Source organism: Bos grunniens, chromosome 2, assembly GCF_055505025.1.
Source record: "Bos grunniens cultivar Pamir isolate PY7600 chromosome 2, Bosgru_T2T1.0, whole genome shotgun sequence".
Classification (NCBI taxonomy): Eukaryota; Metazoa; Chordata; class Mammalia; order Artiodactyla; family Bovidae; genus Bos; species Bos grunniens.
This window is the reverse complement of record NC_141166.1, coordinates 46515425-46527931: the sequence shown is the minus strand read 5'-3', so window position 1 is coordinate 46527931 and position 12507 is coordinate 46515425. Positions and strand designations below refer to the sequence as shown.

The 12507-nt window shown below is 42.5% G+C and overlaps 1 protein-coding gene across 5 annotated transcripts in view; it reads right to left on the bottom strand.

Moving 5' to 3' along the window:
• Positions 1 to 6829, bottom strand: part of ALS2 (alsin Rho guanine nucleotide exchange factor ALS2) — a 67913-nt gene extending 61084 nt beyond the window's left edge. For 2 of the 5 annotated variants that reach the window (XM_086345857.1, XM_086345860.1), the window contains exon 1: positions 5927 to 6063. The gene's annotated coding sequence lies outside the window, so the exon portion shown is untranslated. Of the gene's footprint in view, positions 1 to 5926; positions 6064 to 6336 lie in introns of those variants that run through there. The other 3 variants (XM_086345859.1, XM_086345861.1, XM_086345862.1) reach the window with 3 other exon arrangements.
• Positions 6830 to 12507: the final 5678 nt, after the last annotated feature.

Sequence of the window (12507 nt, the reverse complement as noted above, 5' to 3'; positions counted from 1 at the left end):
ATACAAAAAGTACTCAATAAATACCTGTAGATAAACTGTGCTGTGCTGTGCTTAGTCGTTCAGTCATGTCCGAATCTTTTCGACCCCATGGACTAGCCCGCCAGGTTCCTCTGTTCATGGGGATTCTCTAGGCAAGAATACTGAAGTGGGCTGCCATGCCCTCCCCTCCAGGGGATCTTTCCAACCTAGGGATTGAACCCATGTCTCTTAAATCTGCACTGGCAGGCAGGTTCCTTACCACTATCACCACATGGGAGCTGACCACCCCTTAAATCCTGACCCAGAGTTCATGAATTCAGTAAGTTAATGCATATACATAAAGTCAGTAGGATGGCCAGAAAGTACTTACTTATAATGCTGTTACTAATGGGATAATGCACTTACTAAGTCATTGATTCAAAATATATTACAAACTCCGGGAGGTCAGAAACCATGACTTATTTATTGGTAAGCTCTTGTACCCATAGGAACCATTAGGTGCAAGCTGGCTACACGTAAGAGTACCCAGTGGAAGACAACCCTTGATCTTAAGTTCCTGTCCACAGACTTTCAAATGATTAGAAGGTTTCTATGCTTATATATAATTAAAAGTCAGTTTTAGACACAAAAGGGAATCTTCTCATAATAAAAACTCTCATCCATAATTTGCTAATGATCTTCCTAACAAGGAAGATGCTTTTCTTTCATGCCACTTCACAGATGTCAGATAACGCAGGAGAGAACAGTCCCTTTCTCCTTAGCACATGGAGACTTTTTGGTGTAATCAGGGACATTAAGGCTTCATAGTCTCTCTCTTTTTACTTATTTTTATTTTTTTATGGCCCAATAATCTCACCCTGGGGGCTTCCCTGGGGGCTCAGTAGTAAAAAAAATCCACCTGCCCAATGCAGGAGACACAGGTTTGATCCCTGGGTCGGTAAGATCCTCTAGAGATGGAAGTGGCAACCCATTCCAGTATCCTTGCCTGGGAAAACCCATGGACAGAGAAGTCTGGCAGGCTGCAGTCCATGGGGTTGTAAAAAAGTCCAACACTACTTAGTTACAAAATAACAACAACAACAAATCTTACCCTGAAACCTATTAAAACTGTATTCTTCTGACTGTTGAGAATCTTCTAAAATGAATATTGCTCATGGGAGGCGGGAAACATGGTAAAATAAACATCCCACAATACCCACTTAGCTCTTTTTTACACTCACTGCATACCTCTTTGAAATGCATTTGTTGGAAATACTAAAATTCCAAAGAAACATTCTGATAAATATTATAATTCTGCAAATGAATTTCAAATTCCCAGGTACTGCAACCATTTATGCCTATTATTACTTGACAATGTATAACTTATGATATAAATTATGTATATATATTAATTTATATTATTTATTTATATATATATTTATATATATAATTATTCCTTTAATAGTTTGCTACTATTCTTTCATTAAAATGGCTGCTTTTTAAAAAAAAAAATTACAGAAATACAGTTCAAAGTATGTTGTGACTTATTTCTTATTTTAACGATCAATAATACCCAGTGCTTAAGGTCAAAAAGGGACCACAACAGGGAGTACACATGCCAAAATATACTGTTCTGGAGACATATTTCACTTAGAGTATTTTGAAAGTGCTAATACCAGGTACCTTGATTAGGCCTGAAAATATTCTTTTTAAACTTGAGTTATATTAGGGATCAGCCACTAAATTGACTATTCATAACTCAACCATTTAATACATTATCATCATGTTTACTTATTAATACCTGTAGAAAGAGAATTATTTTGCTTGAGCAATAACTAGGACACTTGTATTCACAGTATAAAACTTAGGATTACTACACTGTAATGAAATTTAACCAATGCAAACTTGAAAAAAAGTAAATGTTAATGACTATATGATACCTACAGTTATGTTGTATCTGAGTCACTGTCCAAATTCATTTCAGGATTTTAGGATACAATGCACTCCCCTACACTCTGAAAGTTCACCATCATGTACTTCTCAAGGGTTTCTAGAACTTGAATTCCCCTGCAGCCTCTTAAGAAGGATCACTCCTCATATCCTAAGGAAAGCATTTCTCCCAGGAGCTCAAGTCAAACAGCAAAATAAACTTGAATAAATAATTGGTCTGGCTCCTTTCTTTAAAAAGCTTCACACAGTGGCTATGAAGTGGCACAATCTTTTCCTGCTGCAGGGAGAGAAGCTCCAAAGTAAAATAAAAAGAGCATATCGAAGAGAGCCCAATTATAAGCAAAAATAATAAGGTTCTAGTTTCACAAACTATCTTAACCATACACAAGTCTTTAAAAACACAAATCCATGCACCTATCATTCCATTTTATATTTTAACACATTTTCATATCTGCTTCAGCTCTCTTTAAAACAGAAGAAAAAGTTATACAGAGACCTGAAGGAGTTCTGTCCAAACCTTCCTTCTCCAGGGTTACCCACTATTTCTAAAGTTAGTATGTATTTCCATGTATATTCTTGTATGTTTATGTAATTTCAGTAGATATACACATAACAATAAACAGTATATGTTATATTGTTTTAAAACTCTACACAGTTGCATAATACTGTGTGTATCTATCCTTTGGCAATTTGTTTTATTTTTACTCTATTATATATTTGAGGTGTATCCATGTTGATAAGCAAAAATCTAGTTCACTCATTTTTACCAGGGGATAGTATTTCATTGCATGAATGCTGCTGCTAAGTCACTTCAGTCGTGTCCGACTCTGTACGACCCCATAGACAGCAGCCCACCAGGCTCCCCCGTCCCTGGGATTCTCCAGGCAAGAACACTGAAGTGGGTTGCCATTTCCTTCTCCAATGCATGAAAGTGAAAAGTGAAAGTGAAGTCCCTCAGTCGTGTCCAACCCTCAGCGACCCCATGGACTGCAGCCTTCCAGGCTCCTCCGTCCATGGGATTTTCCAGGCAAGAGTACTGGAGTGGGGTGCCATTGCCTTCTCCGTCACTGAATGAATAAACCATAGTTTATCTATTTCCCTACAAAAGTAGAGCTGGATTGTTCTACTGATTGCTATTTTTTAAGAACTGCTATCATCATCTTTGTTAGATGTTTGCTTAGGAAATTGCCCTAAGTTTAGTTAAGAATTCAGCTCAAAAAAAAAAAAAAAAAAATTCAGGTTGTGGAAGAAAATAATCCTAGAATGAAAAACCTACCCATATCACACTGACCCAGTCTTTTTTCCGTAGGAGTTGAGAAAGCTACATTTTCTTCAAAACAAAAAACTCTACAATAAAAGAGTAAGTCTGCAAGAGCCCCCCAAAGTACTCATTACCTTGCTGATTTGAATATCTGTGCTCTATCCACATGGAGAAGGCAATGGCAACCCACTCCAGTACTCTTGCCTGGAGAATCCCACGGATGGAGGAACCTGGTGGGCTACAGTCCATGGGTGCGAGAAGAGTCGGACACGACTGAGCAACTTCACTTTCACTTTTCACTTTCATGTATTGGAGAAGGAAATGGCAACCCACTCCAGTATTCTTGCCTGGAGAATCTCAGGGACCGGGGAGCCTGGTGGGCTGCCGTCTATGGGGTCGTACAGAGTCCGACATGACTGCAGTGACTTAGCAGCGGCAGCAGCAACAGCTCTATCCACATGGATCAATTAATTCACCTATTTAACCAATTGCTCATCTGTTCTATCAATTGTGTGATACAGGCAAATATCAGGACAAAATGTGACGATAGCACTGTTATATCTATAGAGGAATGGGAGGTGGAGACAGGAAAATAAATGGAGTGCTAAAAAGAATCAAGTCCAAGTTGGCTGATTTAATTTGTGGTTCCCATGCATGTTCTTAAGGACTGATATCCTGTTAAACCTACTGCTATTATATTGATGACTGAATTACCTGGTCATCAATGAAGAGTTAAAAGAAAAAATTGCTAAAAAAATAAAACTAAGTCTACCAGAATTATGTATATCCCTAATACAATCAGAATATGTGGTAGGTTTAATTTCACAAAGTAATTAAAATCCTCACAGCATTCCCCTGAGTGTCTGAGAAAAGGGCTCAACCTCACACTTTATTAAAGCAAGGCTTTTTTTACACCAGCTCAAAAATCACCACTCGTTACTTCCTTCACAGTTTTTCAACCCACTCCTTACCTAGTCTCATATTAATAAAGAATTACAAAAGGTTTTTACAAGTCAGTCATATTCTTTGGAAATACTTTTAAAATGGACCCAACAATACTACACTAAACCCATGTTTTTCATGAACAGGTAGAGGATAGTACTCTTTCCATCTAATTATATGAAAAAAATCAGCTTTCAGTGAGGTTCATATCATACCTTTTGCTTCTTTAACAGTCAAAATGTCCAAAGTAAGTCAATGATGACCTAAATTCTGTCAAGCTGAAATCTGGAGAGAAGGGATTCCAGTTCACATTATACGAATCAATTTTAAAAATAAGGGGCTTACATAATGTTACTCAAATTCTCCCCCTCAAATTACTTGCTTGGTACTTTATTTTCTGCATCGTTATCTTTCCAAATTTTAATATTGTGAAACAGCTTTTAACATTTCTCCTTATAACTATGAATCTTACATCTGCCAATACTAGTCACAGTTTGCAAACTAAGTAATTAATTTAAACTAGGTATGGATTCCATCAGCATTTTCCCCGTTAAAAGACTCTAATGGAACACCAAAGTTACTACAGACCAACTTGAAATCATATTTTCTCTAAATATACCCCTGCATCATAAAACTATCTGGAAACTTACCCTTGATATTAAAAACTATAGCTCTTTTCTAAAAAAAAAAAAATCAGTTCTCTTTCACATCATTTAGAAAACAGTAAGTCAGTGGGTCATGGTGTAGTGGAAAAGAAAATGACATAAAATGGCTAATATGTATTGAATATTTACATACAGTGCCAAGTTCAGTAAAAAAGAAAAAAAAATACAATACATGAACCACTACATGTAAAGATACTGTTATAAAGAAAGTACTTTTATCTCCAGTTTAAAGACAAGGAAATTCAGACAGATGAGTAACTTGCCCAAACTCAAAGATGTAGGTTGATGGGGCTCCAGGTACGCCCAGGTCTAAAGCCTAGGATCTTCACCATTATGATTGTACTATTAAGATTAAAATACTGTAACCTACTGCAAAAACAAATTTTTCACTCTTTTAAATTCTTAATCACTAACTCAGAGGTCAAGTGGCCACTCCAAACCATCCCTATCTATGATAAACTGAAAAAATACTGGACCAACAGGTTTGCTGAATTTCTGTACTTGTTCAAAATAAACACACATCACACAATTTTATTTTTCTAAGCATTTTAAAGAACATTTACAGCCACCAACAAATCCAGAAGGCAACAGACTAAGGATGAGCGTTTGTTGCTGCTGCTATTGTTCAGTCGCCCAGTCGTGTCCAACTCTTTGCGACCCCATGGACTGCAGCACGCCATGCCTCCCTGAACCTCACCGTCTCCCGGAATTTGCTCAAGTTCATGTCCATTGCATCGGTGATGCCATGGACAAATGGTGAGCGTGTGTATTCAACAGTTATTTCCTTTTCCATTCTAAACCCAAAAGAAAATACTGTACTTGGATAAGCCACTTCAGCCAGTGTGTTTTTCCTATTCCCTCATCAACAAAGCCCTAAGCAATACACCACCACTTTAGCCAAACACACAAGGAGGACCAACACCAGCGTCAGTACCATTTCCTCACGAAAACCCCTGTTATTTTCCTCTTCACTTGTCAAAAGAACTTGCCACCCTCTGCTGGATCACTTGACACGCAAAAGGACTAACCTAAACTCCTAATTCTTAGTATCATTTTCTTTTTCCACGACCGCCTTTTCAAGTCAGCGAAACCCTTGGTCCACTGTCCACCGCGAGCTGCATCCAGGGGCAACCCCTCCCGGGACACTCACCAAGGTTCGCGGCCAGGGACCCGAGTTTATCTGGTCGGCGCCAAGAGTGGGCATTCAATAAATCCTCCGGAATGAATGGCTGGAAGGCAGCGTGGGTGGAGGCGGGAAGGGGGGACGCGAAGAATTTCAGGAGGCTGAGGTCTCCGCAGTGGCGCCCCGTGTGAGGAGGGAGGAACCGGGGCGACTGGGAGAACCTGGGGCCGTTGGGTGCTCCTCCACAGGCAGGCGCAGCGGGGCGGACGCTGGCTTGGGAAGATGGGGGCGCCGTCTCCGCGGATCCCCGCAGAGCGCTCCTGGGCCTCTGCCTGCGCCTCCGCCTTTCTCTCGGACCCCGGCCGCCCTCAGGCTGGAGGCCCCGGCCGGTCAGCCTTCCGAAGCCACGGGCCAACCCGGGACCCGCGATCGCTCACCTGACGCTCCACCAGCGGCACCGCCGTCTGCATCCGGCGCGAGCCCCGCAGCTCGGCGGGCCGTGAGATCAGCTGATTCATGGGGGGCGGGGCTTCTCAGCTGGGGCTGGGCGGCTTGCGAGTCTGAAGGCGGGAGGAGATCACCCCCGAAGTAGGTGGGGTCAGATGCCAACGGCGTCTGGTAGGGATCAAAATTACTCAAGGGGCGGTGGGCACAGCGGGCAACGTCCCGGGGGTACTTGCCTCTCCCTTAAGACCAGGCAGAACCACCCCTCCTGAGATGCACTTGGACAGTGACGTAACGTGGCGTCGCCGCAGCCTAACTACCCGAGCGCTTCCATGGTAACGGACAACTAGGAGGGTGGTCGGGAGCCGCAGTCATTTTGTTGCTACCTCAAACTGCCGAAGTCCGAAGGGTAAGCGCTACACTTGAAGGCGAAGAGGCTAAAATGTGAAATGTATTCAGACTACTTTGATGGACTGTACCTACCCCAACGGTAGCCGCTTGCTCCCGCGAGAATGACGTCATCGCCATGCGGCGCGGGTTGGCGCTAGTGTTCATACTGTGTTTATACTGTTATTTAGACTCCAAAGGATGGAGTCTGGTCGGAGGGAATGAGTTGGTCTCTCCTATGATTCCCACTGGGCTCTCGAGTGTACAGTCTTAGTAAAGCCAGTTTGTTTGCCCAGCACACATTTTCACGACCTTTTGCTTCTTGCAGTCACTACCCCACCCCGTCTCAACTCGAGCCCCGTAAGTCCCCTCGTGAAGATTTTCCGGAGACGCCACTCTTGGCAGAGAGTGGATGCAAACTTTACGGCTAGGCAGTGTGCCATCGCTGGACCTGCAAATCTGTATTCAGACCATCAGTGAGAGATGTGCAGTCAGGGTCTCACCGTCCTGTGCATAAATGGTCTATTGTGTTCACCAACATCTTCAACTCAGTGACCTCCTTGATCCTCCATCACCTGCAAAACTGTTAGCCTGTAACAATTCAAGCTTATACACTCTTGCAGCAGTTCTGGAAAAAACATAACCCCGAGGATTCGTACCACTGCAAACCAAGGGTGTCCAACTTCAGTCAGGACTACCATGTGGCAGGGCAACCTTAGTGAGCCCCAAACTGTCCTTAATATATTGCTACTCAGAATTTCTCTTATCTCTGTCCCCTGCTATTCCCAATCGTCACACTCCGCTAAGTTCTTACTGAACTCTACCCACCCACCCTTTCTGATGCAAATTTTAAAAAATAAAAAAAGTTTGCTTCCTACATTTCTGAGGAAAATGAGACCAGTAAGTCAGGAAGCAACAGTTAGAACTGGACATGGAATGACAGACTGGTTCCAAATAGGAAAAGGAGTAGGTCAAGGCTGTATATTGTCACCCTGCCTATTTAACTTATATGCAGTGTTCATCCGGAGAAGGCAATGGCACCCCACTCCAGTACTCTTGCCTGGAAAATCCCATGGATGGAGGAGCCTGGAAGGTTGCGGTCCATGGGGTTGCTGGGGGTTGGATATGACTGAGCGACTTCACTTTCACTTTTCACTATGAAAAGGAGAAGGAAATGGCAACCCACTCCAGTGTTCTTGCCTTGAGAATCCCAGGGACGGGGGAGCCTGGTGGGCTGCCATCTATGGGGTTGCACAGAGTTGGACACAACTGAGTTGACTTAGCAGCAGCGAAGTTCATCATGAGAAACGCTGGGCTGGAAGAAGCACAAGCTGGAATCAAGATTGCCAGGAGAAATATCAATAACCTCAGATACACAGATGACACCACCCTTATGGCAGAAAGTGAAGAGGAACTAAAAAGCCTCTTGATGAAAATGAAAGAGGAGAGTGAAAAAGTTGGCTTAAAGCTCAACATTCAGAAAACGAAGATCATGGCATCTGGTCCCATCACTTCATGGCAAACAGATGGGGAAACAGTAGAAAGAGTGTCAGACTTTATTTTTGGGGGCTCCAAAATCAGTGCAGATGGTGATTGCAGCCATGAAATTAAAAGACACTTACTCCTTGGAAGGAAAGTTATGTCCAACCTAGACAGCATATTCAAAAGCAAAGATATTACTTTGCCAACAAAGGTCCGTCTAGTCAAGGCTACGGTTTTTCCGGTAGTCATGTATGGATGTGAGAGTTGGACTGTAAAGAAAGCTGAGCACCAAAGAATTGATGTTTTTGAAGACTCTTAAGAGTCCCTTGGACTGCAAGGAGATCCAACCAGTCCATTCTAAAAGAGATCAGTCCTGGGTGTTCATTGAAAGGACTGATGCTGAGGCTGAAACTCCAATACTTTGGCCACCTCATGCGAAGAGTTGACTCATTGGAAAAGACTCTGATGCTGGGAGGGATTGGGGGCAGGAGGAGAAGGGGATGACAGAGGATGAGATGGCTGGATGGCATCACTGACTCAATGGACATGAGTTTGGGTAAACTCCAGGAGTTGGTGATGGACAGGGAGGCCTGGCATGCTGCGATTCATGGGGTCACAAAGAGTCAGACACGACTGAGCGACTGAACTGAACTGAAGGATGAATTTCCTTAGCTCCCAACTGCTACCTTTACAAAGACTACCTGCAGCCCCAGCCTTCCTTTCCTTCTCTCTCTTTCTCCTTAGAAGTGTTCTGTCCTCTCAAGGTTAATCCCTTCCAATCCCCTTAGAGGCTTGCTCCATTACTTATCGCTTCCCTTTTGTGTATTTTCAATCTCCTTGTCCCTTGTTACCTTTATTCTTAAGGATATAAGCCTGCTCCTGCATATTCATCTTTTATTTCTTTTTCCTTTGTCCTCTCCTTGTTTACTTTCTGACCCCTCAATCTTCATCCCAATCTGCAGTCTCTACTTTTTCAGGAGGTAATGAAATCAGTAATTGCCTTCTAATTTTGAAAGCTAAAGATACAGCCTAAGAATGGAACCATTCTATGCAACCATTTGAAAGAAAGAAAATGTTCTATATGTACTGATGTGGAATGATCTGGAAGTTAGGTTAAGAGAAAAAATGCTAGAGGCTGAATCATGTGAATTGTATTCTACTAATTACATACATTAGAAGAGAGAGAAGATAAATATCCTTGTCTTTGTGTATTCATATTTTAACTCTGAAAGGATCCATTAAGATGACTGACACTGGGGAGGAGAATTGGGAACAAAGGTAGGGAAAAAATTCACTTTTCACTCTGTGCCATTTCGCATTGTTTGAACTTGTAACTTTACAAATGTAGATTAAATATGCTTTTTAAACTTATTTTTAAAGCTTTTAAATCTGGGGGGGAGAGGAGTATAATTTTCATTCTTATCTTCCTTTCCCTCTTTTCTTAACTTCTGGGACACATTCCTTCTGGGCTACTGGTCCTACTCCTTAGACCTTTCCTTTACCTTTTCAGACTCTTTCATTTGTCCCTTAAATACATGGGCTAAATAAATATTTGTTGTACATGTATTATGTGCCAGGCACTGCTCTAGGCACTAAAGAGACAATGAACAAAACAGACGAGCCCCTCCTCTCATGGAACTTGCACTCTGTGGTGGGGAAGACAGTTTCCAGCAGTAGCAGCCATCAGTTCCTCCCTTTGTGTATACAAATGCCACTCTTGACATCAAGAGATGGAGTCTGTTTCCTCTTCCCCTGAATATGGGCTAGGCTTATGTTTTTTTCCCCAACTAATGTGACAGAAATGAAGATCTGATACTTCTGAATGAAGGCCTTCTAACGAGCTGTATGTTTATTTAGTCCATGTATTTAAAGGACAAGTGAAAGAGTCTGAAAAGGTTAAGGAAAGGTCTAAGAAGTAGGAGGAAAGCCCAGAAGGAATGTATCCCAGAAGTTAAGAAAAGAGGGAAAGGAAGATGAGAGTGAAAATTATCCTCCTATAAATAAGTTTGAAAAAGCATATTTAATCTACATTTGTAAAGTTACAAGTTCAAACAGTGCGATATGGCATAAAGAGAAAATTGAATATTTTCCCTGCCTTTGTTCCCAATTCTTCTCCCCAGCGTCAGTCAGTTTAATGCGGCTGAGTGAGTGACATCAGCCAACGTGAAGGGGAGCATACACAACAGCCCAGTTAAGCCCTGCCTGAGTTTCTGACCCAAGTTTCCAAGAAATAGTAACTAATTGCTTCAAGCTGGTGAGTCTGGAATGGTTGATTATGCCACAATAACTGAAACATATGGGAAGAGTGAGAGATAATAAATAAATACAGCAGTGACTGGGGCTACCCAAGAGGCAAAATAGTGGAGTAGCTAAAAGCACAGGCTGGAGCCAAACATCCTGGGTTCAAATCTCAGCTCTTTGGACCTCTGTTTCTTCATCCATAAAACAAGGATAGTGGGACTTCGATGGTGGTCCAGTGGTTAAGAATCTGCCTTGCAATGCAAGGGATACAGGTTCAATCCCTGATCCAGGAAGATCTCATGTGCCCTGGAGCAACTAAACCTATGGGCCACAACTACTGAGCTTCTGCTCTAGAACCCGAGAGCTACTGAGCCCTTGCGACACTACTAGAGAGTCCGTGCATGCGTGCGTGGCCAGTCATGTCCAGCTCTTTGTGACCCCATGGACTGTGGCTCCTCTGTTCATGGGATTATCCTAGCAAGAAAACTGGAGTGGGTTGCCATTTCCACCTTCAGGGGTTCTTTTTGACCCAGGATTTGAACCTGCATCTCCTGTGTCTCTTGCATTGGGAGGCAGATAGTTTACCACTGAGCCACCTGGGAAGATGTAGGCAGTCCAAGATCTCACATGACTTGCAATGAAGATACTGCATGCTGCAAGACCCATCACAGCCAAGTAAATAAATATTTTTTAAAAACAGAAATAGTAAAGTCACTTTTACAGGGTGATAGAATTACATGTAAATTACTTAGAATAGTACCTGGCATATAAATGTTATATAAATGTTGTTATTTTGAACAATAAACAAAGGTAAGGGAATAGACAAGAAAGAGTGCAATTTTATGTAAGGTGGGTAGGACAAACCTCTTTTTCTATTAATAAGAAGATATCTGAACAGAGATCTAAAAGTAAGTGAAGGCACAAACCATATGAATATCTGACACTCCAGGGAACCCAAACAAGTATTCTCTAAGGCTAGGAGGGCAATGTGGCTAGAGCTGAATAAGAGACTAAAAGTGACTGAATGAGGCTAGAGTTGAATGAGAAGAGGATGAAAGGTAGGAGATAAGCTACTAACTGGTGGCTCAGCTGTAAAGAATCCTCCTGCCAGTGCAAGAGATGCGGGTTCGATCCCTGGGTCGAGAAGATCCCCTGGAGAAAGAAATGGCAACCCACTCCAAAATCCTGTGGACAGAGGAGTCTGGTGGGCTAGAGTCCATAGGGTCTGAAAAGAGTTGGACACAACTTAGCAACTAAACAAAAAGATGATACTATGTAAGAATTTGGGCTCATAGAATTCTCTGAAAATATCTAACTGTGTGAAATCCTGTTCTGCCCATTTTTCCCAGAGCACAGAGTGCCTCATTCCTGATCTCCTCCCTGGACTCCCTTTCAGGGTAGATTGATAAGATCAGGTAAATAATGATCTGAAAGTAGAGGCAGATCCTCTGGGCTGGGGAAAGGATGGAAAGGACTTCGAGTTTATCTGAATGATAAGAGCAACCACTGTGGCTTTAAGCAGAGGGTGCTGTAATCTGGCTTCTGTTTTAAAGGAATGACTTCTGCTCTGGATCATAGTGATCATAGTATCAGATCAGATAAGATCAGTCGCTCAGTTGTGTCCAACTCTGCAACCCCATGAATCGCAGCACGCCAGGCCTCCCTGTCCATCACCAACTCCCAGAGTTCACTCAGACTCACATCCATCAAGTCAGTGATGCCATCCAGCCATCTCATCCTCTGTCGTCCCCTTCTCCTCTTGCCCCCAATCCCTCCCAGCATCAGAGTCTTTTCCAATAAGTCAACTCTTCACATGAGGTGGCCAAAGTACTGGAGTTTCAGCTTTAGCATCAGTCCTTCCAAAGAAATCCCAGGGCTGATCTCCTTTAGAATGGACTGGTTGGATCTCCTTGCAGTCCAAGGGACTCTCAAGAGTCTTCTCCAACACCACAGTTCAAAAGCATCAATTCTTCGGCACTCAATCTTCTTCACAGTCCAACTCTCACATCCATACATGACCACAGGAAAAGCCATAGCCTTGACTAGACAAACCT